The sequence below is a fragment of the Erinaceus europaeus genome, chromosome 8 (genome assembly GCF_950295315.1).
Source record: "Erinaceus europaeus chromosome 8, mEriEur2.1, whole genome shotgun sequence".
Lineage (NCBI taxonomy): Eukaryota > Metazoa > Chordata > Mammalia > Eulipotyphla > Erinaceidae > Erinaceus > Erinaceus europaeus.
Genome location: NC_080169.1, coordinates 42,073,853 through 42,100,322, shown reverse-complemented (window position 1 = coordinate 42,100,322; position 26,470 = coordinate 42,073,853).

Here is a 26,470-nt window from a genome sequence, read left to right as displayed (position 1 = left end):
TTTGTCTTGATGTGCCCAGGTGTGTGTGTTTGTAGACACCCACACAGGTGCAAGTGATTTGTCATGATTACACCCAAATGTGTGTTTTTTGTTGATTGGAACACAGGTGCAAGTGGTTTCTCTTGATTGTGCATAGGTTTTTTTTTTTTTTTTTTGAGATTCCCACACAGGTGCACATGGTTTGTCATGATTGCGCCCAGGTGTGTGTTGTTTATAGTTTCGAACACAGGTGCAAGTGGTTTGTCTTGCATGTGCCAAATTGTGTGTTGTTTGCAGATTCCCACACAGGTGCAAGTGGTTTGTCATTATTGCACCCAGGTGTGTGTTTTTTATAGATGGGAACACAGGTGCAAGTGGTTTGTCTTGATTGTGCCTAACTTTTTTATTGTAGATTCCCACACAGGTGCAAGTGTTTGTCTTGATTGCGACTAGGTTTTTTTTTTTTTGGAGATTCGCCCACTGGTGCAAGTGGTCTGTCTTGATTGCACCCAGGTGTGTGTTGTTTATAGATTTGAACACAGATGCAAGTGGTTAGTCTTGATTGTGCCCAGGTGTGTGTTGTTTGCAGATTCCCACACAGATGCAAGTGGTTTCTCATGACTGCACCCTGGTGTGTGTGTTGTTTGTAGATTGGCACACAGGTGCAAGTGGTTTGTCTCTATTGCGCCTAGGTTTTTGTTTTTTGTAGATTCCCACACAGGTGCAAGTGGTTTGTCTTGATTGCGCCCAGGTGTGTGTTGTTTATAGATTTGAACACAGATGCAAGTGGTTAGTATTGATTATGCCTAGATTTTTGTTTTTTGTAGATTCACACACAGGTGCAAGTTGTTTGTATTGATTGTGCCTAAGTTTTTTCTTTTTTTTTGGAGATTCCCACACAGCTGCATGTGGTTTGTCTTGTTTGCGCCCAGGTGTGTTTTGTTTGTAGATCTGCACAAAGGTGCAAGTGGTTTGTCTTGATTGCGCCTAGGTTTTAGTTTTTCTTTTTTTTTTAATATTTATTTTATTTATTTATTCCCTTTTGTTGCCCTTGTTGTTTTATTGTTGTAGTTATTGTTGTTGTCGTTGTTGGATAGGACAGAGAGAAATGGAGAGAGGAGGAGAAGACAGAGAGGAGGAGAGAAAGAGAGACACCTGCAGACCTGCTTCACCGCCTGTGAAGCGACTCCCCTGCAGGTGGGGAGCCGGGGTTTGAACCGGGATTGTTATGCCGGTCCTTGTGCTTTGTGCCACCTGCGCTTAACCCGCTGCACTACAGCCCGACTCCCGGTTTTAGTTTTTCATAGATTCGCACACAGGTGCAAGTGGTTTGTCTTATTGCGCCTAGGTTTTTTATTTTTTTAGATTCGCACAGAGGTGCAAGTGGTTTGTCTTGATTGCGCCCCGGATTTTTTTTTTTTTTTTTAGATTCGCACAGAGGTGCGAGTGGTTTTTATTGACTGAACTAGGTTTTTTTTTTGAGATTAGCACACAGGTGCAAGTGGTTTTTCTTGATTGAGCCTTGGTTTTTTATTTTTGTAGATTTGCACAGAGGTGCAAGTGGTGTGTCTTGATTGCGCCTTTTTTTTTTTTTTTTTTTGTAGATTCGCACAGAGGTGCAAGTGGTTTGTATTGACTGGCCTAGGTTTGTTTTTTTTTGGAGATTTGCACACTGGTGCAAGTGGTTTGTATTGATTGAGCCTAGGTTTTTTTTTGAAGATTCGCAAACAGGTGCATTGGTTTGTGTTGATGTGCGCAGGTGTGTGTTTGCAGATACCCACACAGGTGCAAGTGATTTTTATAATTGCGCCCTGCTGTGTGTTGTTTGTTGATTGGAATACAGGTGCAAGTGGTTTGTCTTGATTGTGCCAAGGTGTGTTTTGTTTTCAGATTCAGACACAGGTGCACGTGGTTTGTCATGATTGCGCCCAGGTGTGTGTTGTTAATAGACTCGAACACATGTGCAAGTGGTTTGTCTTGATTGTGCCTAGGATTTTGTTTTTTTTAGATTCACACACAGGTGCAATTGGTTGATCTTGATTGCAACCGGGGGTGTGTTTTTTGTAGATTTGCACACAGCTGCAGGTGGTTTCTCTTGATTGTGCCTAATTTTTTTTTTTGGAGCAATTGGTTGATCTTGATTGCACCCAGGTGTGTGTTGTTTATAGATTGGAACACAGGTGCAAGTGGTTTGTCTTGATTGTGCCTAATTTTTTTTTTTGGAGTTTCACACACAGGGGCAAGTGGTTTGTCATGATTGCACTCATGTGTGTGTGTTGTTTGTCGATGGCACACAGGTGCGAGTGGTTTGTCTTGATTGTGCCCAGGTGTGTGTTGTTTGCAGATTCCCACACAGGTGCACGTGGTTTTTCATGATTGCGCCCAGGTGTGTGTAGTTTATTGATTCGAACACAGGTGGAAGTGGTTTGTCTTGATTGCACCTAGGATTTTGTTTTTTTAGATTCACACACAGGTGCAATTGGTTGAATTTGATTGCGCCCTCGTGTGTGTTGTTTGTAGATGTGCACACAGCTGCAAGTGATTTCTCTTGATTGTGCCCAGGTGTGTGTTGTTTTCAGATTCCCAACAAGTGCAAGCGGTTTGTCATGATTGCGCCCATGTGTGTGTGTTGTTTGTAGATTCGCACACAGATGCAAGTGGTTTTTTTTGATTGCGCCTAGGTTTTTTTTTGTAGATTCCTACACAGGTGCAAGTGTTTTGTCTTGATTTCGCCTAGGTTTTTTTTTTTTTTTTTTTTGGAGATTTGCACACAGGTGCAAGTGCTTTGTCTTGATTGCGCCCAGGTGTGTGTTGTTTATAGATTCGAACACAGATGCAAGTGGTTAGTCTTCATTGTGCCCAGGTGTGTGTTGTTTGCAGATTCCCACACAGGTGCACGTGGTTTGTCATGATTGCACCCAGTGTGTGTTGTTTATAGATTCGAAACAGGTGCGAGTTGTTCGTCTTGATTGTGCCTAATTTTTTTTTTTTTTTTGGAGTTTCACACACAGGTGCAAGTGGTTTGTCTTGATTGCGCCTAGGTTTTTTTTTTGGAGATTCCCACACAGGTGCTAGTGGTTTGTCTTGATGTGCCCAGGTGTGTGTGTTTGCAGATATCCACACAGGTGCAAGTGATTTGTCAGGATTGCGCCCAGCTGTGTGTTGTTTGTTGATTGGAACACAGGTGCAAATGGTTTGTCTTGATTGTGCCTAGATTTTTTTTTGGAGATTCCCACACAGGTTCACGTGGTTTGTCATGATTGCGCCCAGGTGTGTGTTGTTTGTAGATCTGCAACGGGTGCAAGTAGTGTGTCTTGATTGCACGTAGGTTTTTGTTTTTTGTACATTCACACACAGGTGCAAGTTGTCTTCACTGCGCCTTGGTTTTTTTATTTGGAGATTCGCACACAGGTGCAAGTGGTCTGTCTTGACTGTGCCCAGCTGTGTGTTGTTTATAGATTCGAACACAGATAGAAGTTGTCAGTCTTGATTGTGCCCAGGTGTGTGTTGTTTATAGATTCGAACACAGGTGCAAGTGGTTTGTCTTGATTGCGCCTAGGTTTTTTTTTTTTTTTTGAGATTCCCACACAGGTGCACGTGGTTTGTCATGATTGCACCCAGGTGTGTGTTGTTTATAGATTCGAACACAGGTGCAAGTGGTTTGTCTTGATTGCGCCTAGTTGTTTTTTTTTTTGTTTTGTTTTGTTTTTTTGTAGATTCGCACAGAGGTTCAAGTGGTTTGTATTGACTGGCCTAGGTTTTTTTTTTTTTTTTTTTTGAGATTTGCACAGTGGTGCAAGTGGTTTGTCTTGATTGAGCCTAGGTTTTTTTTTTTTTTTTTTTTGAAGATTGGCAAACAGGTGCAATTGGTTTGTGTTGAAGTGCCCAAGTGTGTGTGTTTGCAGATACCCACACAGGTGCAAGTGGTTTGTCATGATTGCGCCTAGCTGTGTGTTGATTGTTGATTGGAACACAGGTGCAAGTGGTTTGTCTTAATTGGGCCCTGTTTTTTTTTTGGAGATTCGCACACAGGTGCAAGTGGTTTCTCCTGATTGTGCCTAAGTTTTTTTTTGAGTTTCACACACAGGTGCAAGTGGTTTGTCTTGATTGTGCCTAAGTTTTTTTTTTTTTTTGGAGTTTCACACACAGGTGCACGTGGTTTGTCATGATTGTGCCCAGGTGTGTGTTGTTTATAGATTCGAACATAGATGAAAGTGGTTAGTCTTGATTGTGCCTAATTTTTTTTTTTTGGAGTTTCACACACAAGTACAAGTGGTTTGTTTTGATTGCGCCTAAGATTTTTTTTTTTTTTTGGAGTTTCACACACAGGTGCAAGTGGTTTGTCTAGATTGCGCCTAGGTTTTTTTTTTTTTTTTTTTTAGATTCCCACACAGGTGCACATAGTTTGTCATGATTGCGCCCAGGTGTGTGTTGTTTGTAGATCTGCACACAGGTTTAAGTGGTGTCTCTTGATTTCACGTAGGTTTTTATTTTTTGTTGATTTGCACATAGGTGCACGCGGTGTGTCATGATTGTGCCCATGTGTGTGTTGTTTATAGATTTGAACACGGGTGCAAGTGGTTTGTCTTGATTGCGCCTAGGTTTTTTTTTTTCTAGATTCGCACAGAGGCGCAAGTGGTTTCTCTTGACTGTTCTTAGGGTTTTTTTTTTTTTTTTGAGATTTGCACACAGGTGCAAATGGTTTGTATTGATTGAGCCTAGGTTTTTTTTTTTTGGAGATTTCCACACAGGTGCTAGTGGTTAGTCTTGATTGCGCCTATGTTTTTTTTTTTTTTTTTTTTTTTTGGAGATTCGCACACAGGTGCTAGTGGTTTGTCTTGCATGTGCCGAGGTGTGTGTTGTTTTTAGATTCCCACACAGATGCAAGTGGTTAGTCTTGATTGTGCCCAGGTGTTTGTTATTTGCAGATTCCCACACAGGTGCACGTGGTTTGTCATGATTGTACCCAGGTGTGTGTTGTTTATAGATTCGAACACAGGTGCAAGTGGTTTGTCTTGATTTCGCCTTGTTTTTTTTTTTTTTGAAGATTCGCAAACAGGTGCAATTGGTTTGTGTTGAAGTGACCAAAGTGTGTGTGTTTGCAGATACCCACAAAGGTGCAAGTGGTTTGTCATGATTGGGCCTAGCTTTTTTTGTTTTGGAGATTCGCACACAGTTGTAAGTGGTTTCTCTTGATTGTGCCTAAGTTTTTTTTTTTTTTTTTTTTGAGTTTCACACACAGGTGCAAGTGGTTTGTCTTGATTGCACGTAGGTTTTTGTTTTTTGTAGATTCGCACACAGGTGCACGTGGTTTGTCTTGTTTGCGCCTAGCTTTTTTTTTGGAGATTCTCACACAGGTGCAAGTGGTTTGTCTTGATTGTGCCTAAGTATTTTGTTTTTTGGAGTTTCACACACGGTGCACGTGGTTTGTAATGATTGCGCCCAGGTGTGTGTTGTTTGTAGATCTGCACACAGGTTTAAGCGGTGTGTCTTGATTTCACGTAGGTTTTCGTTTTTTGTAGATTTGCACACAGGTGCATGTGGTTTGTCATAATTGCACCTCGGTTTTTTTTTTTTTTAAGATTCGCACACAGGTGCAATTGGTATATCTTGATGTGCCCAGGTGTGTGTGTTTGCAGATACCCACACAGGTGCCAGTGATTTGTCATGATTGCGCCCAGCTGTGTGTTGTTTGTTGATTGGAATACAGGTGCAAGTGGTTTGTCCTGATTGCGCGTAGCTTTTTTTTTTTTTGAGATTCGCAAACAGGTGCTAGTGGTTTGTCTTGATTGTGCCTAGTTGTGTGTTGTTTTCAGATTCCCACACAGGTTCATGTGGTTTGTCATGATTGCACTCAGGTGTGTTTGTTGTTTGTAGATTGGCACACAGGTGCAAGTGGTTTGTCTTGATTACACCTAGCTTTTTTTTTTTTTTGGAGATTCTCACACAGATGCAAGTGGTTAGTCTTGATTGCACCCAGGTGTTTGTTGTTTGCAGATTCCCACAAAGGTGCACGTGGTTTGACATGATTGCACCCAAGTGTGTGTTGTTTATAGATTCAAACACAGGTGCAAGTGGTTTGTCTAAATTGTGCCTAATTTTTTTTTTGGACTTTCACACACAGGTGCAAGTAGTTTGTCATGATTGCGCCCAGGTGTTTGTTGTTTATAGATTCGAACACAGATGGAAGTTGTCAGTCTTGATTGTGCCCAGGTGTGTGTTGTTTGCAGATTCCCACAGAGGTGTACGTGGTGTGTCATGATTGCGCCCAGGTGTGTGTATTTTGTAGATTCGAAAACAGGTGGAAGTGGTTTGTCTTGATTGCACCTAGGATTTTGTTTTTTTATATTCACACACAGGTGCAATTGGTTGATCTTGAATGCACCCAGGTGTGTGTTGTTTGTACATTTGCACACAGCTGCAAGTGATTTCTCTTGATTGTGCCCAGGTGTGTGTTGTTTTCATATTCCCAACAGGAGCAAGTGGTTTGTCTTAATTGCGCCTTGGTTTTTTTTTAGATTCGCACAGAGGTGCAAGTGGTTTGTCTTGATTGCCCCTAGGTTTTTTTTTTTTTTTGTAGATTCGCACAGAGGTGCAAGTGGTTTGTCTTGACTGTGCCTAGTTTTTGGTTTTTTTTTTTTGTAGATTTACACACAGGTGCAAGTGGTTCCTCTTGATTGCGCCTAGGTTTTTTTTTTTTTTTGAAGATTCTCACACAGGTGCAATTGGTTTATCTTGATTGCGCCCAGGTTTGTGTTGTTTATAGATTTGAACACAGGTGCAAGTGGTTTGTCTTGATTGCGCCTAGGTTTTTTTTTTGAAGATTCGCACACAGGTGCAATTGGTTTGTCTTGATGTGACCAGGTGTGTGTGTTTGCAGATACCCACACAGGTGCAAGTGATTTGTCATTATTGCGCCCAACTGTGTGTTTTTTTTATTGCAACACAGGTGCAAGTGGTTTCTCTTGATTGCGTGTAGCTTTTTTTTTTTTTTTTAGATTCGCAAACAGGTGCAAGTGGTTTGTCTTGATTGTGCCCAGGTGTGTGTTGTTTGCAGATTCCCACACAGGTGCACGTGGTTTGTCATGATTGCACCCAGGTGTGTGTTTTTTATAGATTGGAACACAGGTGCAAGTAGTTTGTTTTGATTGAGCCTAACCTTTTATTTTTTCTTTTTTGGAGATTCGCACACAGGTGCAAGTGGTTTGTCTTGATTGTGCCTAATTTTTTTTTTTGTAGATTCCCACACAGGAGAAAGAGGTTTGTCTTGATTGTGACTAGGTTTTTTTTTTTTTTTTGGAGATTCTCCCATTGGTGCAAGTTGTTAGTCTTGATTACGCCCAGGTGTGTGTTGTTTATAGATATGAACACAGATGCAAGTGGTTAGTCTTGATTTGCACATGTGTGTGTTGTTTGCAGAATCCCACACAGGTGCACGTAGTTTGACATGATTGCACACAGGTTGTGTTTTTTATGGATTGGAATACAGGTGCAAGTGGTTTGTCTTGATTACGCCTTGGTTTTTGTTTTTAGATTCCCACAGAGGTGCAAGTAGTTTTTCTTGACTGCGCCTAGGTTTTTTTTTTTTTTTTTTTTTTTTTTGGAGATTTGCACACAGGTGCAAGTGGTTTGTCTAAATTGTGCCTAATTTTTTTTTTGGACTTTCACACACAGGTGAAAGTGGTTTGTCATGATTGTGCCCAGGTATGAATTGCTTGCAGATCCGCACACAGGTGGAAGTGGTTTGTCTTGATTGCACCCAGGTGTGTGTTGTTTATAGATTCGAACACAGATGGAAGTTGTCAGTCTTGATTGTGCCCAGGTGTGTGTTGTTTGCAGATTCCCACAGAGGTGCACGTGGGTTGTCATGATTGCGCCCAGGTGTGTGTATTTTATAGATTCGAAAACAGGTGGAAGTGGTTTGTCTTGATTGCACCTAGGATTTTGTTTTTTTTATATTCACACCCAGGTGCAATTGGTTGATCCTGAATGCGCCCAGGTGTGTGTTGTTTGTAGATTTGTACACAGCTGCAAGTGATTTCTCTTGATTGTGTCCAGCTGTGTGTTGTTTTCATATTCCCAACAGGTGCAAGTGGTTTGTCTTGATTGCGCCTTGGTTTTTTTTTTTGTTTTTTAGATTCGCACAGAGGTGCAAGTGGTTTGTCTTGCTTGCCCCTAGATTTTTTTTTTGTAGATTCGCACAGAGGTGCAAGTGGTTTCTCTTGAATGTGCGATGTTTTTTTTTTTTTTTTTTTTTGGAGATTTGCACACAGGTGCAAGTGGTTTCTCTTGATTGCGCCTAGGTTTTTTTTTTTTTTTTTGAAGATTCGCACACAGGTGCAATTGGTTTATCTTGATGTGCCCAGGAGTGTGTGTTTGCAGATACCCACACAGGTGCAAGTGGTTTGTCATGATAGCACCTAGCTGTGTGTTGATTATTGATTGGAACATTGGTGCAAGTGGTTTGTCTTGATTTTGCCTGTTTTTTTTTTTTTTTTGGAGTTTCACACACAGGTGCAAGTAGTTTGTATTGATTGTGCCTAATTTTTTTTTTGAGTTTCACACACAGGTTTGTGTTGTTTGTAGATCTGCACACAGGTTTAAGTGGTGTGCCTTGATTTCATGTAGGTTTTTGTTTTTTGTAGATTTGCACACAGCTGCTAGTGGTTTGTCATGATTGCGCCCAGGTTTGTGTTGTTTACAGATTTGAACACAGGTGCAAGAGGTTTTTCTTGATTGCGCCTAGTTTTTGTTTGTAGATTCGCACAGATGTGCAAGTGGTTTGTCTTGACTGTGCCTATTTTTTTTTTTTTTTGGAGATTTGCACACAGGTGCACGTGTTTTGTCTTGATTGCGCCTAGGTTTTTTTTTTGAAGATACGCACACAGGTGCAATTTGTTTGTCTTGATGTGCCCAGGTGTGTGTGTTTGTAGACACCCACACAGGTGCAAGTGATTTGTCATGATTACACCCAAATGTGTGTTTTTTGTTGATTGGAACACAGGTGCAAGTGGTTTCTCTTGATTGTGCATAGTTTTTTTTTTGAGATTCCCACACAGGTGCACATGGTTTGTCATGATTGCGCCCAGGTGTGTGTTGTTTATAGTTTCGAACACAGGTGCAAGTGGTTTGTCTTGCATGTGCCAAATTGTGTGTTGTTTGCAGATTCCCACACAGGTGCAAGTGGTTTGTCATTATTGCACCCAGGTGTGTGTTTTTTATAGATGGGAACACAGGTGCAAGTGGTTTGTCTTGATTGTGCCTAACTTTTTTTTTGTAGATTCCCACACAGGTGCAAGTGTTTGTCTTGATTGCGACTAGGTTTTTTTTTTTTTTTTGGAGATTCGCCCACTGGTGCAAGTGGTCTGTCTTGATTGCACCCAGGTGTGTGTTGTTTATAGATTTGAACACAGATGCAAGTGGTTAGTCTTGATTGTGCCCAGGTGTGTGTTGTTTGCAGATTCCCACACAGATGCAAGTGGTTTCTCATGACTGCACCCTGGTGTGTGTGTGTTGTTTGTAGATTGGCACACAGGTGCAAGTGGTTTGTCTTGATTGCGCCCAGGTGTGTGTTGTTTATAGATTTGAACACAGATGCAAGTGGTTAGTATTGATTATGCCTAGATTTTTGTTTTTTGTAGATTCACACACAGGTGCAAGTTGTTTGTATTGATTGTGCCTAAGTTTTTTCTTTTTTTTTGGAGATTCCCACACAGCTGCATGTGGTTTGTCTTGTTTGCGCCCAGGTGTGTTTTGTTTGTAGATCTGCACAAAGGTGCAAGTGGTTTGTCTTGATTGCGCCTAGGTTTTAGTTTTTCTTTTTTTTTTAATATTTATTTTATTTATTTATTCCCTTTTGTTGCCCTTGTTGTTTTATTGTTGTAGTTATTGTTGTTGTCGTTGTTGGATAGGACAGAGAGAAATGGAGAGAGGAGGAGAAGACAGAGAGGAGGAGAGAAAGAGAGACACCTGCAGACCTGCTTCACCGCCTGTGAAGCGACTCCCCTGCAGGTGGGGAGCCGGGGTTTGAACCGGGATTGTTATGCCGGTCCTTGTGCTTTGTGCCACCTGCGCTTAACCCGCTGCACTACAGCCCGACTCCCGGTTTTAGTTTTTCATAGATTCGCACACAGGTGCAAGTGGTTTGTCTTATTGCGCCTAGGTTTTTTATTTTTTTAGATTCGCACAGAGGTGCGAGTGGTTTTTATTGACTGAACTAGGTTTTTTTTTTGAGATTAGCACACAGGTGCAAGTGGTTTTTCTTGATTGAGCCTTGGTTTTTTATTTTTGTAGATTTGCACAGAGGTGCAAGTGGTGTGTCTTGATTGCGCCTTTTTTTTTTTTTTTTTTTGTAGATTCGCACAGAGGTGCAAGTGGTTTGTATTGACTGGCCTAGGTTTGTTTTTTTTTGGAGATTTGCACACTGGTGCAAGTGGTTTGTATTGATTGAGCCTAGGTTTTTTTTTGAAGATTCGCAAACAGGTGCATTGGTTTGTGTTGATGTGCGCAGGTGTGTGTTTGCAGATACCCACACAGGTGCAAGTGATTTTTATAATTGCGCCCTGCTGTGTGTTGTTTGTTGATTGGAATACAGGTGCAAGTGGTTTGTCTTGATTGTGCCAAGGTGTGTTTTGTTTTCAGATTCAGACACAGGTGCACGTGGTTTGTCATGATTGCGCCCAGGTGTGTGTTGTTAATAGACTCGAACACATGTGCAAGTGGTTTGTCTTGATTGTGCCTAGGATTTTGTTTTTTTTAGATTCACACACAGGTGCAATTGGTTGATCTTGATTGCAACCGGGGGTGTGTTTTTTGTAGATTTGCACACAGCTGCAGGTGGTTTCTCTTGATTGTGCCTAATTTTTTTTTTGGAGCAATTGGTTGATCTTGATTGCACCCAGGTGTGTGTTGTTTATAGATTGGAACACAGGTGCAAGTGGTTTGTCTTGATTGTGCCTAATTTTTTTTTTGGAGTTTCACACACAGGGGCAAGTGGTTTGTCATGATTGCACTCATGTGTGTGTGTTGTTTGTCGATGGCACACAGGTGCGAGTGGTTTGTCTTGATTGTGCCCAGGTGTGTGTTGTTTGCAGATTCCCACACAGGTGCACGTGGTTTTTCATGATTGCGACCAGGTGTGTGTAGTTTATTGATTCGAACACAGGTGGAAGTGGTTTGTCTTGATTGCACCTAGGATTTTGTTTTTTTAGATTCACACACAGGTGCAATTGGTTGAATTTGATTGCGCCCTCGTGTGTGTTGTTTGTAGATTTGCACACAGCTGCAAGTGATTTCTCTTGATTGTGCCCAGGTGTGTGTTGTTTTCAGATTCCCAACAAGTGCAAGCAGTTTGTCATGATTGCGCCCATGTGTGTGTGTTGTTTGTAGATTCGCACACAGATGCAAGTGGTTTTTTTTGATTGCGCCTAGGTTTTTTTTTTTGTAGATTCCTACACAGGTGCAAGTGTTTTGTCTTGATTTCGCCTAGGTTTTTTTTTTTTTTTTTTTTGGAGATTTGCACACAGGTGCAAGTGCTTTGTCTTGATTGCGCCCAGGTGTGTGTTGTTTATAGATTCGAACACAGATGCAAGTGGTTAGTCTTCATTGTGCCCAGGTGTGTGTTGTTTGCAGATTCCCACACAGGTGCACATGGTTTGTCATGATTGCACCCAGTGTGTGTTGTTTATAGATTCGAAACAGGTGCGAGTTGTTCGTCTTGATTGTGCCTAATTTTTTTTTTTTTTGGAGTTTCACACACAGGTGCAAGTGGTTTGTCTTGATTGCGCCTAGGTTTTTTTTTTGGAGATTCCCACACAGGTGCTAGTGGTTTGTCTTGATGTGCCCAGGTGTGTGTGTTTGCAGATATCCACACAGGTGCAAGTGATTTGTCAGGATTGCGCCCAGCTGTGTGTTGTTTGTTGATTGGAACACAGGTGCAAATGGTTTGTCTTGATTGTGCCTAGATTTTTTTTTGGAGATTCCCACACAGGTTCACGTGGTTTGTCATGATTGCGCCCAGGTGTGTGTTGTTTGTAGATCTGCAACGGGTGCAAGTAGTGTGTCTTGATTGCACGTAGGTTTTTGTTTTTTGTACATTCACACACAGGTGCAAGTTGTCTTCACTGCGCCTTGGTTTTTTTATTTGGAGATTCGCACACAGGTGCAAGTGGTCTGTCTTGACTGTGCCCAGCTGTGTGTTGTTTATAGATTCGAACACAGATAGAAGTTGTCAGTCTTGATTGTGCCCAGGTGTGTGTTGTTTATAGATTCGAACACAGGTGCAAGTGGTTTGTCTTGATTGCGCCTAGGTTTTTTTTTTTTTTTTTTGAGATTCCCACACAGGTGCACGTGGTTTGTCATGATTGCACCCAGGTGTGTGTTGTTTATAGATTCGAACACAGGTGCAAGTGGTTTGTCTTGATTGCGCCTGGTTGTTTTTTTTTTTTTTGTTTTGTTTTGTTTTTTTGTAGATTCGCACAGAGGTTCAAGTGGTTTGTATTGACTGGCCTAGGTTTTTTTTTTTTTTTTGAGATTTGCACAGTGGTGCAAGTGGTTTGTCTTGATTGAGCCTAGGTTTTTTTTTTTTTTTTTTTTTGAAGATTGGCAAACAGGTGCAATTGGTTTGTGTTGAAGTGCCCAAGTGTGTGTGTTTGCAGATACCCACACAGGTGCAAGTGGTTTGTCATGATTGCGCCTAGCTGTGTGTTGATTGTTGATTGGAACACAGGTGCAAGTGGTTTGTCTTAATTGGGCCCTGTTTTTTTTTTGGAGATTCGCACACAGGTGCAAGTGGTTTCTCCTGATTGTGCCTAAGTTTTTTTTTGAGTTTCACACACAGGTGCAAGTGGTTTGTCTTGATTGTGCCTAAGTTTTTTTTTTTTTTGGAGTTTCACACACAGGTGCACGTGGTTTGTCATGATTGTGCCCAGGTGTGTGTTGTTTATAGATTCGAACATAGATGCAAGTGGTTAGTCTTGATTGTGCCTAATTTTTTTTTTGGAGTTTCACACACAAGTACAAGTGGTTTGTTTTGATTGCGCCTAAGATTTTTTTTTTTTTTTTTGGAGTTTCACACACAGGTGCAAGTGGTTTGTCTAGATTGCGCCTAGGTTTTTTTTTTTTTTTTTTTGAGATTCCCACACAGGTGCACATAGTTTGTCATGATTGCGCCCAGGTGTGTGTTGTTTGTAGATCTGCACACCGGTTTAAGTGGTGTCTCTTGATTTCACGTAGGTTTTTATTTTTTGTTGATTTGCACATAGGTGCACGCGGTGTGTCATGATTGTGCCCATGTGTGTGTTGTTTATAGATTTGAACACGGGTGCAAGTGGTTTGTCTTGATTGCGCCTAGGTTTTTTTTTTTCTAGATTCGCACAGAGGCGCAAGTGGTTTCTCTTGACTGTTCTTAGGGTTTTGTTTTTTTTTTTGAGATTTGCACACAGGTGCAAATGGTTTGTATTGATTGAGCCTAGGTTTTTTTTTTTTGGAGATTCCCACACAGGTGCTAGTGGTTAGTCTTGATTGCGCCTATGTTTTTTTTTTTTTTTTTTTTTTTTTTGGAGATTCGCACACAGGTGCTAGTGGTTTGTCTTGCATGTGCCGAGGTGTGTGTTGTTTTTAGATTCCCACACAGATGCAAGTGGTTAGTCTTGATTGTGCCCAGGTGTTTGTTATTTGCAGATTCCCACACAGGTGCACGTGGTTTGTCATGATTGTACCCAGGTGTGTGTTGTTTATAGATTCGAACACAGGTGCAAGTGGTTTGTCTTGATTTCGCCTTGGTTTTTTTTTTTTTTGAAGATTCGCAAACAGGTGCAATTGGTTTGTGTTGAAGTGACCAAAGTGTGTGTGTTTGCAGATACCCACAAAGGTGCAAGTGGTTTGTCATGATTGGGCCTAGCTTTTTTTGTTTTGGAGATTCGCACACAGTTGTAAGTGGTTTCTCTTGATTGTGCCTAAGTTTTTTTTTTTTTTTTTGAGTTTCACACACAGGTGCAAGTGGTTTGTCTTGATTGCACGTAGGTTTTTGTTTTTTGTAGATTCGCACACAGGTGCACGTGGTTTGTCTTGTTTGCGCCTAGCTTTTTTTTTGGAGATTCTCACACAGGTGCAAGTGGTTTGTCTTGATTGTGCCTAAGTATTTTGTTTTTTGGAGTTTCACACACGGTGCACGTGGTTTGTAATGATTGCGCCCAGGTGTGTGTTGTTTGTAGATCTGCACACAGGTTTAAGCGGTGTGTCTTGATTTCACGTAGGTTTTCGTTTTTTGTAGATTTGCACACAGGTGCATGTGGTTTGTCATAATTGCACCTCGGTTTTTTTTTTTTAAGATTCGCACACAGGTGCAATTGGTATATCTTGATGTGCCCAGGTGTGTGTGTTTGCAGATAGCCACACAGGTGCCAGTGATTTGTCATGATTGCGCCCAGCTGTGTGTTGTTTGTTGATTGGAATACAGGTGCAAGTGGTTTGTCCTGATTGCGCGTAGCTTTTTTTTTTTTTTGAGATTCGCAAACAGGTGCTAGTGGTTTGTCTTGATTGTGCCTAGTTGTGTGTTGTTTTCAGATTCCCACACAGGTTCATGTGGTTTGTCATGATTGCACTCAGGTGTGTTTGTTGTTTGTAGATTGGCACACAGGTGCAAGTGGTTTGTCTTGATTACACCTAGCTTTTTTTTTTTTGGAGATTCTCACACAGATGCAAGTGGTTAGTCTTGATTGCACCCAGGTGTTTGTTGTTTGCAGATTCCCACAAAGGTGCACGTGGTTTGACATGATTGCACCCAAGTGTGTGTTGTTTATAGATTCAAACACAGGTGCAAGTGGTTTGTCTAAATTGTGCCTAATTTTTTTTTTGGACTTTCACACACAGGTGCAAGTAGTTTGTCATGATTGCGCCCAGGTGTTTGTTGTTTATAGATTCGAACACAGATGGAAGTTGTCAGTCTTGATTGTGCCCAGGTGTGTGTTGTTTGCAGATTCCCACAGAGGTGTACGTGGTGTGTCATGATTGCGCCCAGGTGTGTGTATTTTGTAGATTCGAAAACAGGTGGAAGTGGTTTGTCTTGATTGCACCTAGGATTTTGTTTTTTTATATTCACACACAGGTGCAATTGGTTGATCTTGAATGCACCCAGGTGTGTGTTGTTTGTACATTTGCACACAGCTGCAAGTGATTTCTCTTGATTGTGCCCAGGTGTGTGTTGTTTTCATATTCCCAACAGGAGCAAGTGGTTTGTCTTAATTTCGCCTTGGTTTTTTTTTAGATTCGCACAGAGGTGCAAGTGGTTTGTCTTGATTGCCCCTAGGTTTTTTTTTTTTTTGTAGATTCGCACAGAGGTGCAAGTGGTTTGTCTTGACTGTGCCTAGTTTTTGGTTTTTTTTTTTGTAGATTTACACACAGGTGCAAGTGGTTCCTCTTGATTGCGCCTAGGTTTTTTTTTTTTTTTTGAAGATTCTCACACAGGTGCAATTGGTTTATCTTGATTGTGCCCAGGTTTGTGTTGTTTATAGATTTGAACACAGGTGCAAGTGGTTTGTCTCGATTGCGCCTAGGTTTTTTTTTTGAAGATTCGCACACAGGTGCAATTGGTTTGTCTTGATGTGACCAGGTGTGTGTGTTTGCAGATACCCACACAGGTGCAAGTGATTTGTCATTATTGCGCCCAACTGTGTGTTTTTTTTATTGCAACACAGGTGCAAGTGGTTTCTCTTGATTGCGTGTAGCTTTTTTTTTTTTTTTAGATTCGCAAACAGGTGCAAGTGGTTTGTCTTGATTGTGCCCAGGTGTGTGTTGTTTGCAGATTCCCACACAGGTGCACGTGGTTTGTCATGATTGCACCCAGGTGTGTGTTTTTTATAGATTGGAACACAGGTGCAAGTAGTTTGTTTTGATTGAGCCTAACCTTTTATTTTTTCTTTTTTGGAGATTCGCACACAGGTGCAAGTGGTTTGTCTTGATTGTGCCTAATTTTTTTTTTGTAGATTCCCACACAGGAGAAAGAGGTTTGTCTTGATTGTGACTAGGTTTTTTTTTTTTTTTTTGAGATTCTCCCATTGGTGCAAGTTGTTAGTCTTGATTACGCCCAGGTGTGTGTTGTTTATAGATATGAACACAGATGCAAGTGGTTAGTCTTGATTTGCACATGTGTGTGTTGTTTGCAGAATCCCACACAGGTGCACGTAGTTTGACATGATTGCACACAGGTGTGTGTTTTTTATGGATTGGAATACAGGTGCAAATGGTTTGTCTTGATTACGCCTTGGTTTTTGTTTTTAGATTCCCACTGAGGTGCAAGTAGTTTTTCTTGACTGCGCCTAGGTTTTTTTTTTTTTTTTTTTTGGAGATTTGCACACAGGTGCAAGTGGTTTGTCTAAATTGTGCCTAATTTTTTTTTTGGACTTTCACACACAGGTGAAAGTGGTTTGTCATGATTGTGCCCAGGTATGAATTGCTTGCAGATCCGCACACAGGTGGAAGTGGTTTGTCTTGATTGCACCCAGGTGTGTGTTGTTTATAGATTCGAACACAGATGGAAGTTGTCAGTCTTGATTGTGCCCAGGTGTGTGTTGTTTGCAGATTCCCACAGAGGTGCACGTGGGTTGTCATGATTGCGCCCAGGTGTGTGTATTTTATAGATTCGAAAACAGGTGGAAGTGGTTTGTCTTGATTGCACCTAGGATTTTGTTTTTTTTATATTCACACCCAGGTGCAATTGGTTGATCCTGAATGCGCCCAGGTGTGTGTTGTTTGTAGATTTGTACACAGCTGCAAGTGATTTCTCTTGATTGTGTCCAGCTGTGTGTTGTTTTCATATTCCCAACAGGTGCAAGTGGTTTGTCTTGATTGCGCCTTGGTTTTTTTTTTTTGTTTTTTAGATTCGCACAGAGGTGCAAGTGGTTTGTCTTGCTTGCCCCTAGATTTTTTTTTTTGTAGATTCGCACAGAGGTGTAAGTGGTTTCTCTTGAATGTGCGTTGGTTTTTTTTTTTTTTTGGAGATTTGCACACAGGTGCAAGTGGTTTCTCTTGATTGCGCCTAGGTTTTTTTTTTTTTTTTGAAGATTCGCACACAGGTGCAATTGGTTTATCTTGATGTGCCCAGGAGTGTGTGTTTGCAGATACCCACACAGGTGCAAGTGGTTTGTCATGATAGCACCTAGCTGTGTGTTGATTATTGATTGGAACATTGGTGCAAGTGGTTTGTCTTGATTTTGCCTGTTTTTTTTTTTTTTTGGAGTTTCACACACAGGTGCAAGTAGTTTGTATTGATTGTGCCTAATTTTTTTTTTTTTGAGTTTCACACACAGGTTTGTGTTGTTTGTAGATCTGCACACAGGTTTAAGTGGTGTGCCTTGATTTCATGTAGGTTTTTGTTTTTTGTAGATTTGCACACAGCTGCTAGTGGTTTGTCATGATTGCGCCCAGGTTTGTGTTGTTTACAGATTTGAACACAGGTGCAAGAGGTTTTTCTTGATTGCGCCTAGTTTTTGTTTGTAGATTCGCACAGATGTGCAAGTGGTTTGTCTTGACTGTGCCTATTTTTTTTTTTTTTTGGAGATTTGCACACAGGTGCACGTGTTTTGTCTTGATTGCGCCTAGGTTTTTTTTTTGAAGATACGCACACAGGTGCAATTTGTTTGTCTTGATGTGCCCAGGTGTGTGTGTTTGTAGACACCCACACAGGTGCAAGTGATTTGTCATGATTACACCCAAATGTGTGTTTTTTGTTGATTGGAACACAGGTGCAAGTGGTTTCTCTTGATTGTGCATAGGTTTTTTTTTTTTTTTTTGAGATTCCCACACAGGTGCACATGGTTTGTCATGATTGCGCCCAGGTGTGTGTTGTTTATAGATTCGAACACAGGTGCAAGTGGTTTGTCTTGCATGTGCCAAATTGTGTGTTGTTTGCAGAATCCCACACAGGTGCAAGTGGTTTGTCATTATTGCACCCAGGTGTGTGTTTTTTATAGATGGGAACACAGGTGCAAGTGGTTTGTCTTGATTGTGCCTAACTTTTTTTTTGTAGATTCCCACACAGGTGCAAGTGTTTGTCTTGATTGCGACTAGGTTTTTTTTTTTTTTGGAGATTCGCCCACTGGTGCAAGTGGTCTGTCTTGATTGCACCCAGGTGTGTGTTGTTTATAGATTTGAACACAGATGCAAGTGGTTAGTCTTGATTGTGCCCAGGTGTGTGTTGTTTGCAGATTCCCACACAGATTTAAGTGGTTTCTCATGACTGCACCCTGGTGTGTGTGTGTTGTTTGTAGATTGGCACACAGGTGCAAGTGGTTTGTCTCTATTGCGCCTAGGTTTTTGTTTTTTGTAGATTCCCACACAGGTGCAAGTGGTTTGTCTTGATTGCGCCCAGGTGTGTGTTGTTTATAGATTTGAACACAGATGCAAGTGGTTAGTATTGATTATGCCTAGATTTTTGTTTTTTGTAGAGTCACACACAGGTGCAAGTTGTTTGTATTGATTGTGCCTAAGTTTTTTCTTTTTTTTTGGAGATTCCCACACAGCTGCATGTGGTTTGTCTTGTTTGTGCCCAGGTGTGTTTTGTTTGTAGATCTGCACAAAGGTGCAAGTGGTTTGTCTTGATTGCGCCTAGGTTTTAGTTTTTCTTTTTTTTTAATATTTATTTATTCCCTTTTGTTCCCCTTGTTGTTTTATTGTTGTAGTTATTGTTGTTGTCGTTGTTGGATAGGACAGAGAGAAATGGAGAGAGGAGGAGAAGACAGAGAGGAGGAGAGAAAGAGAGACACCTGCAGACCTGCTTCACCGCCTGTGAAGCGACTCCCCTGCAGGTGGGGAGCCGGGGTTTGAACCGGGATTGTTATGCCGGTCCTTGTGCTTTGTGCCACCTGCGCTTAACCCGCTGCACTACAGCCCGACTCCCGGTTTTAGTTTTTCATAGATTCGCACACAGGTGCAAGTGGTTTGTCTTATTGCGCCTAGGTTTTTTATTTTTTTAGATTCGCACAGAGGTGCAAGTGGTTTGTCTTGATTGCGCCCCGGATTTTTTTTTTTTTTTTAGATTCGCACAGAGGTGCGAGTGGTTTTTATTGACTGAACTAGGTTTTTTTTTTTGAGATTAGCACACAGGTGCAAGTGGTTTTTCTTGATTGAGCCTTGGTTTTTTATTTTTGTAGATTTGCACAGAGGTGCAAGTGGTGTGTCTTGATTGCGCCTTTTTTTTTTTTTTTTTTTTTTTGTAGATTCGCACAGAGGTGCAAGTGGTTTGTATTGACTGACCTAGGTTTGTTTTTTTTTTGGAGATTTGCACACTGGTGCAAGTGGTTTGTATTGATTGAGCCTAGGTTTTTTTTTTGAAGATTCGCAAACAGGTGCATTGGTTTGTGTTGATGTGCGCAGGTGTGTGTTTGCAGATACCCACACAGGTGCAAGTGATTTTTATAATTGCGCCCTGCTGTGTGTTGTTTGTTGATTGGAATACAGGTGCAAGTGGTTTGTCTTGATTGTGCCAAGGTGTGTTTTATTTTCAGATTCAGACACAGGTGCACGTGGTTTGTCATGATTGCGCCCAGGTGTGTGTTGTTAATAGACTCGAACACATGTGCAAGTGGTTTGTCTTGATTGCGCCTAGGATTTTGTTTTTTTAGATTCACACACAGGTGCAATTGGTTGATCTTGATTGCAACCGGGGGTGTGTTTTTTGTAGATTTGCATACAGCTGCAGGTGGTTTCTCTTGATTGTGCCTAATTTTTTTTTTGGAGCAATTGGTTGATCTTGATTGCACCCAGGTGTGTGTTGTTTATAGATTGGAACACAGGTGCAAGTGGTTTGTCTTGATTGTGCCTAATTTTTTTTTTTGGAGTTTCACACACAGGGGCAAGTGGTTTGTCATGATTGCACTCATGTGTGTGTGTTGTTTGTCGATGGCACACAGGTGCGAGTGGTTTGTCTTGATTGTGCCCAGGTGTGTGTTGTTTGCAGATTCCCACACAGGTGCACGTGGTTTTTCATGATTGCGCCCAGGTGTGTGTAGTTTATTGATTCGAACACAGGTGGACGTGGTTTGTCTTGATTGCACCTAGGATTTTGTTTTTTTAGATTCACACACAGGTGCAATTGGTTGAATTTGATTGCGCCCTCGTGTGTGTTGTTTGTAGATTTGCACACAGCTGCAAGTGATTTCTCTTGATTGTGCCCAGGTGTGTGTTGTTTTCAGATTCCCAACAAGTGCAAGCGGTTTGTCATGATTGCGCCCATGTGTGTGTGTTGTTTGTAGATTCGCACACAGATGCAAGTGGTTTTTCTTGATTGCGCCTAGGTTTTTTTTTGTAGATTCCTACACAGGTGCAAGTGTTTTGTCTTGATTTCGCCTAGGTTTTTTTTTTTTTTTTTTTTTGGAGATTTGCACACAGGTGCAAGTGCTTTGTCTTGATTACGCCCAGGTGTGTGTTGTTTATAGATTCGAACACAGATGCAAGTGGTTAGTCTTCATTGTGCCCAGGTGTGTGTTGTTTGCAGATTCCCACACAGGTGCACGTGGTTTGTCATGATTGCACCCAGTGTGTGTTGTTTATAGATTCGAAACAGGTGCGAGTTGTTCGTCTTGATTGTGCCTAATTTTTTTTTTTTTTTGGAGTTTCACACACAGGTGCAAGTGGTTTGTCTTGATTGCGCCTAGGTTTTTTTTTTGGAGATTCCCACACAGGTGCTAGTGGTTTGTCTTGATGTGCCCAGGTGTGTGTGTTTGCAGATATCCACACAGGTGCAAGTGATTTGTCAGGATTGCGCCCAGCTGTGTGTTGTTTGTTGATTGGAACACAGGTGCAAATGGTTTGTCTTGATTGTGCCTAGATTTTTTTTTGGAGATTCCCACACAGGTTCACGTGGTTTGTCATGATTGCGCCCAGGTGTGTGTTGTTTGTAGATCTGCAACGGGTGCAAGTAGTGTGTCTTGATTGCACGTAGGTTTTTGTTTTTTGTACATTCACACACAGGTGCAAGTTGTCTTCACTGCGCCTTGGTTTTTTTATTTGGAGATTCGCACACAGGTGCAAGTGGTCTGTCTTCACTGTGCCCAGCTGTGTGTTGTTTATAGATTCGAACACAGATAGAAGTTGTCAGTCTTGATTGTGCCCAGGTGTGTGTTGTTTATAGATTCGAACACAGGTGCAAGTGGTTTGTCTTGATTGCGCATAGCTTTTTTTTTTTTTTGAGATTATCACACAGGTACCACGTGGTTTGTCTTGATTGTGCCTAAGTTTTTTTTTTTTTTTTTTTTTTGGAGTTTCACACACAGGTGCAAGTGGTTTCTCTGGATTGCGCCCAGGTGTGTGTTGTTTGTAGATCTTCACAGAGGTGTAAATGGTGTGTATTGATTTTACGTAGGGTTTTGTTTTTTGTAGATTTCACACAGGTGCACGTGGTTTGTCATGATTGTGCCCAGGTGTGTGTTGTTTATAGATTTGAACACAGGTGCAAGTGGTTTGTCTTGATTTCGCCTAGGCTTTTTTTTTTTTTTTTTTGAGTTTCACACACAGGTGCAAGTGGTTTGTCTTGATTGTGCCTATTTTTTTTTTTTTGGAGTTTCACACACAGGTGCACTTGGTTTGTAATCATTGCGCCCAGGTGTGTGTTGTTTGTAGATCCGCACACAGGTGCAAGTAGTTTGTCTTGATTGCACGTAGGTTTTTGTTTTTTGTAGATTCGCACACAGGTGCAGGCGGTTTGTCTTGATTGCGCATAGCTTTTTTTTTTTGAGATTCGCACACAGGTGCAAGTGGTCTGTCTTGACTGTGCCCAGCTGTGTGTTGTTTATAGATTCGAACACAGATAGAAGTTGTCAGTCTTGATTGTGCCCAGGTGTGTGTTGTTTATATTTCGAACACAGGTGCAAGTGGTTTGTCTTGATTGCGCCTAGGTTTTTTTTTTTTTTTTTTTTTGAGATTCCCACACAGGTGCACGTGGTTTGTCATGATTGTGCCCAGGTGTGTGTTGTTTATAGATTTGAACACAGGTGCAAGTGGTTTGTCTTGATTTCGCCTAGGTTTTTTTTTTTTTTGAGTTTCACACACAGGTGCAAGTGGTTTGTCTTGATTGTGCCTATTTTTTTTTTTTGGAGTTTCACACACAGGTGCACTTGGTTTGTAATGATTGCGCCCAGGTGTGTGTTGTTTGTAGATCCGCACACAGGTGCAAGTAGTTTGTCTTGATTGCACGTAGGTTTTTGTTTTTTGTAGATTCGCACACAGGTGCAGGCGGTTTGTCTTGATTGCGCATAGCTTTTTTTTTTTTTGAGATTATCACACAGGTACCACGTGGTTTGTCTTGATTGTGCCTAAGTTTTTTTTTTTTTTTTTTTTTTTTGGAGTTTCACACACAGGTGCAAGAGGTTTCTCTGGATTGCGCCCAGGTGTGTGTTGTTTGTAGATCTTCACAGAGGTGTAAATGGTGTGTATTGATTTTACGTAGGGTTTTCTTTTTTGTAGATTTCACACAGGTGCACGTGGTTTGTCATGATTGTGCCCAGGTGTGTGTTGTTTATAGATTTGAACACAGGTGCAAGTGGTTTGTCTTGACTGTGCCTAGGTGTTTTTTTTTTTTTGGAGATTTGCACACAGGTGCAAGTGGTTTGTCTTGGTTGCGCCTAGGTTTTTTTATTTTGGAGATTCCCACACAGGTGCACATGGTTTGTCATGATTGCTCCCAGCTGTGTTTTGTTTGTAGATCTGCACACAGGTGCAAGTGGTTTCTCTTGATTGCGCCTAGGTTTTAGTTTTTCGTAGATTCACACATAGGTGCAAGTGGTTTGTCTTGATTGCGCCTAGGTTTTTTATTTTTGTAGATTCGCTCAGAGGTGCAATTGGTGTGTCTTGATTGCGCCTAGGTTTTTTTTTTTGTAGATTCGCACAGAGGTGCAAGTGGTTTGTATTGATTGCACCCAGGTGTGTGTTTTTTATAGATTCGAACACAGTTGCAAGTGGTTTGTCTTTATTGCGCCGAGGTTTTTTTTTTTTTTTTTTTTTTTTTTTTGTAGATTAGCACACAGGTGCAAGTGGTTTGTCTTGATTGAGCCTAGGTTTTTTTTTTTGAACATTCGCTATCAGGTGCTATTGGTTTGTGTTCATGTGTCCAGGTGTGTGTGTTTGCAGATACCCACACAGGTGCAAATGATTTGTTATGAGTGCACCCAGCTGTGTGTTGTTTGTTGATTGGATAACAGGTGCAAGTCGTTTGTCTTGATTGCACCTCATTTTTTTTTTTTTGGAGATTCGCACACATGTGCTAGTGGTTTGTCTTGATTCTGCCCAGGTGTGTGTTGTTTGCAGATTCCCACAGAGGTGCACGTGGTTTGTCATGATTGAGCGCAGGTGTGTGTATTTTATAGATTCGAAGACAGGTGGAAGTGGTTTGTCTTGATTGCACCTAGTATTTTGTTTTTTTTTATATTCACACCCAGGTGCAATTGGTTGATCTTGAATGCACCCAGGTGTGTGTCGTTTGTAGATTTGCACACAGCTGCAAGTGATTTCTCTTGATTGTGCCCAAGTGTGTTGTTTTCATATTCCCAACAGGTGCAAGTGGTTTGTCTTGATTGCGCATTGGTTTTTGTTTTTTAGATTCACACAGAGGTGCAAGTGGTTTCTCTTGATTGCGCCTAGGTTTTTTTTTTTTTGAAGATTCGCACACAGGTGCAATTGGTTTATCTTGATGTGCCCAGGTGTGTGTGTTTGCAGATACCCACACAGGTGCAAGTGGTTTGTTATGATTGCGACTAGCTGTGTGTTGATTATTGATTGCAACACAGGTGCAAGTGATTTGTCTTGATTGTGCCTAAGTTTTTTTTTTTTTGGAGTTTCACACACAAGTGCAAGTAGTTTGTCTTGATTGTGCCTAATTTTTTTTTGAGTTTCACACACAGGTGCACGTGGTTTGTCATGATTGCACCCAGGTGTTTGTTGTTTGTAGATCTGCACACAGGTTTAAGTGGTGTGTCTTGATTTCATGTAGGTTTTTGTTTTTTGTAGATTTGCACAGAGCTGCTCCTGGTTTGTCATGATTCCGCCCAGGATTGTGTTGTTTATAGATTTGAACACAGGTGCAAGTGGTTTGTCTTGATATCGCCTAGTTTTTTTTTTTTTTTTTGTAGAATCTCACAGAGGTGCAAGTGGTTTGTCTTGACTGTGCCTAGGTTTTTTTTTTTTAAATATTTGGAGATTTATACACAGGTGCACGTGTTTGTCTTGATTGCACCTAGGTTTTTTTTTGAAGATTCGCACACTGGTGCAATTGGTTTGTCTTGATGTGCCCAGCTGTGTGTGTTTGCAGACACCCACACAGATGCAAGTGATTTGTCATGATTGCACCCAAATGTGTGTTTTTTGTTGATTGGAACACAGGTGCAAGTGGTTTCTCTTGATTGTGCATAGCTTTTTTTTTTTTGAGATTCACAAACAGGTGCAAGTGGTTTATCTTGATGTGCCCAGGTGTGTGTGTTTGCAGATACCCACACAGGTGCAAGTGGTTTGTCATGATTGAGGCTAGCTGTGTGTTGATTGTTGATTGGAACACAGGTGCAAGTGGTTTATCTTAATTGCACCTAGCTTTTTTTTTTTGGAGTTTCACACACAGGTGCACGTGGTTTGTCATGATTGCGCCCAGGTGTGTGTTGTTTGTAGATCTGCACACAGTTTTAAGTGTTGTGTCTTGATTACACGTAGGTTTTCGTTTTTTGTAGATTTGCACACAGGTGCATGTGGTTTGTCATGATTGCACCTCGGTTTTTTTTTTTTGAAGATTCGCACACAAGTGCAATTGGTTTATCTTGATGTGCCCATGTGTGTGTGTTTGCAGATACCCACACAGGTGCAAGTGGTTTCTCATGATTGTGCCTAGCTGTATGTTGATTGTTTATTGGAACACAGGTGCAAGTGGTTTGTAATGATTGTGCCTAATTTTTTTTTTTGCAGTTTCACACACAGGTGCACATGGTTTGTCATGATTGTGCCCAGGTGTGTGTTGTTTGTAGATCTGCACTCAGGTTTAAGTGGTGTGTCTTGATTTCACGTAGATTTTTGTTTTTTGTAGATTTGCACACAGCTGCATGTGGTTTATCATGATTTCGCCCAGGTTTGTGTTGTTTATAGATTTGAACAGAGGTGCAAGTGGTTTGTCTTGACTGTGCCTAGGTTTTTTTTTTTTTTTTGGAGATTTGCACACAGGAGCAAGTGGTTTGTCTTGATTGTGCCTAGGTTTTTTTTTGAAGATTCACACACAAGTGCAATTGGTCTGTCTTGATGTGCCCAGGTGTGTGTGTTTGCAGATACCCACACAGGTGCAAGTGATTTGTCATGATTGCGCCCAACTGTGTGTTTTTTGTTGATTGGAACACAGGTGCAAGTGGTTTCTCTTGATTGCGTGTAGCTTTTTTTTTTTTTTTTGAGATTCGCAAGCAGGTGCAAGTGGTTTGTCTTGATTTTGCCCAGGTGTGTGTTGTTTGCAGATTCCCACACAGGTGCACGTGGTTTGTCATGATTGTGCCCAGGTGTGTGTTGTTTATAGATTCGAACACAGGTGCAAGTGGTTTGTCTTGATTGCGCCCAGGTGTGTTTTGTTTATAGATTCGAACACAGATGCAAGTGGTTAGTCTTGATTGTGCCAAGGTGTGTTTTGTTTGCAGATTCCCACACAGGTGCACGTGGTTTGTCATTATTGCACCCAGGTGTGTGTTTTTTATAGATTGGAACACAGGTGCAAGTAGTTTGTTTTGATTGAGCCTAACCTTTTATTATTTTTTTTTTTTTGGAGATTCGCACACAGGTGCAAGTGGTTTGTCTTGATTGTGCCTAACTTTTTTTTTGTAGATTCCCACACAGGTGCAAGAGGTTTGTCTTGATTGCGACTAGGTTTTTTTTTTTTTTTTTTTTGGAGATTCGCCCACTGGTGCAAGTTGTTAGTCTTGATTGCGCCCAGGTGTGTGTTGTTTATAGATTCGAACACAGATGCAAGTGGTTAGTCTTGATTGTGCCCAGGTGTTTGTTGTTTGCAGATTCCCACACAGGTGCACTTGGTTTGTCATGATTGCACCCAGGTGTGTGTTTTTTATGGATTAGAACACAGGTGCAAGTGGTTTGTCTTGATTACGCCTTAGTTTTTGTTTTTAGATTCCCACAGAGGTGCCAGTAGTTTGTCTTGACTGTGCCTAGGTTTTTTTTTTTTTTTTTTTTTGAGACTTGCACACAGGTGCAAGTGGTTTGTCTAAATTGTGCCTAATTTTTTTGGGGGGCTTTCACACACAGGTGCAAATGGTTTGTAATGATTGCGCCCAGGTGTGTGTTGCTTGCAGATCCGCACACAGGTGCAAGTGGTTTGTCTTGATTGCACCCAGGTGTGTGTTGTTTATAGATTCGAACACAGATGGAAGTTGTCAGTCTTGATTGTGCCCAGGTGTGTGTTGTTTGCAGATTCCCACAGAGGTGCATGTGGTTTGTCATAATTGCGCCCAGGTGTGTGTATTTTATA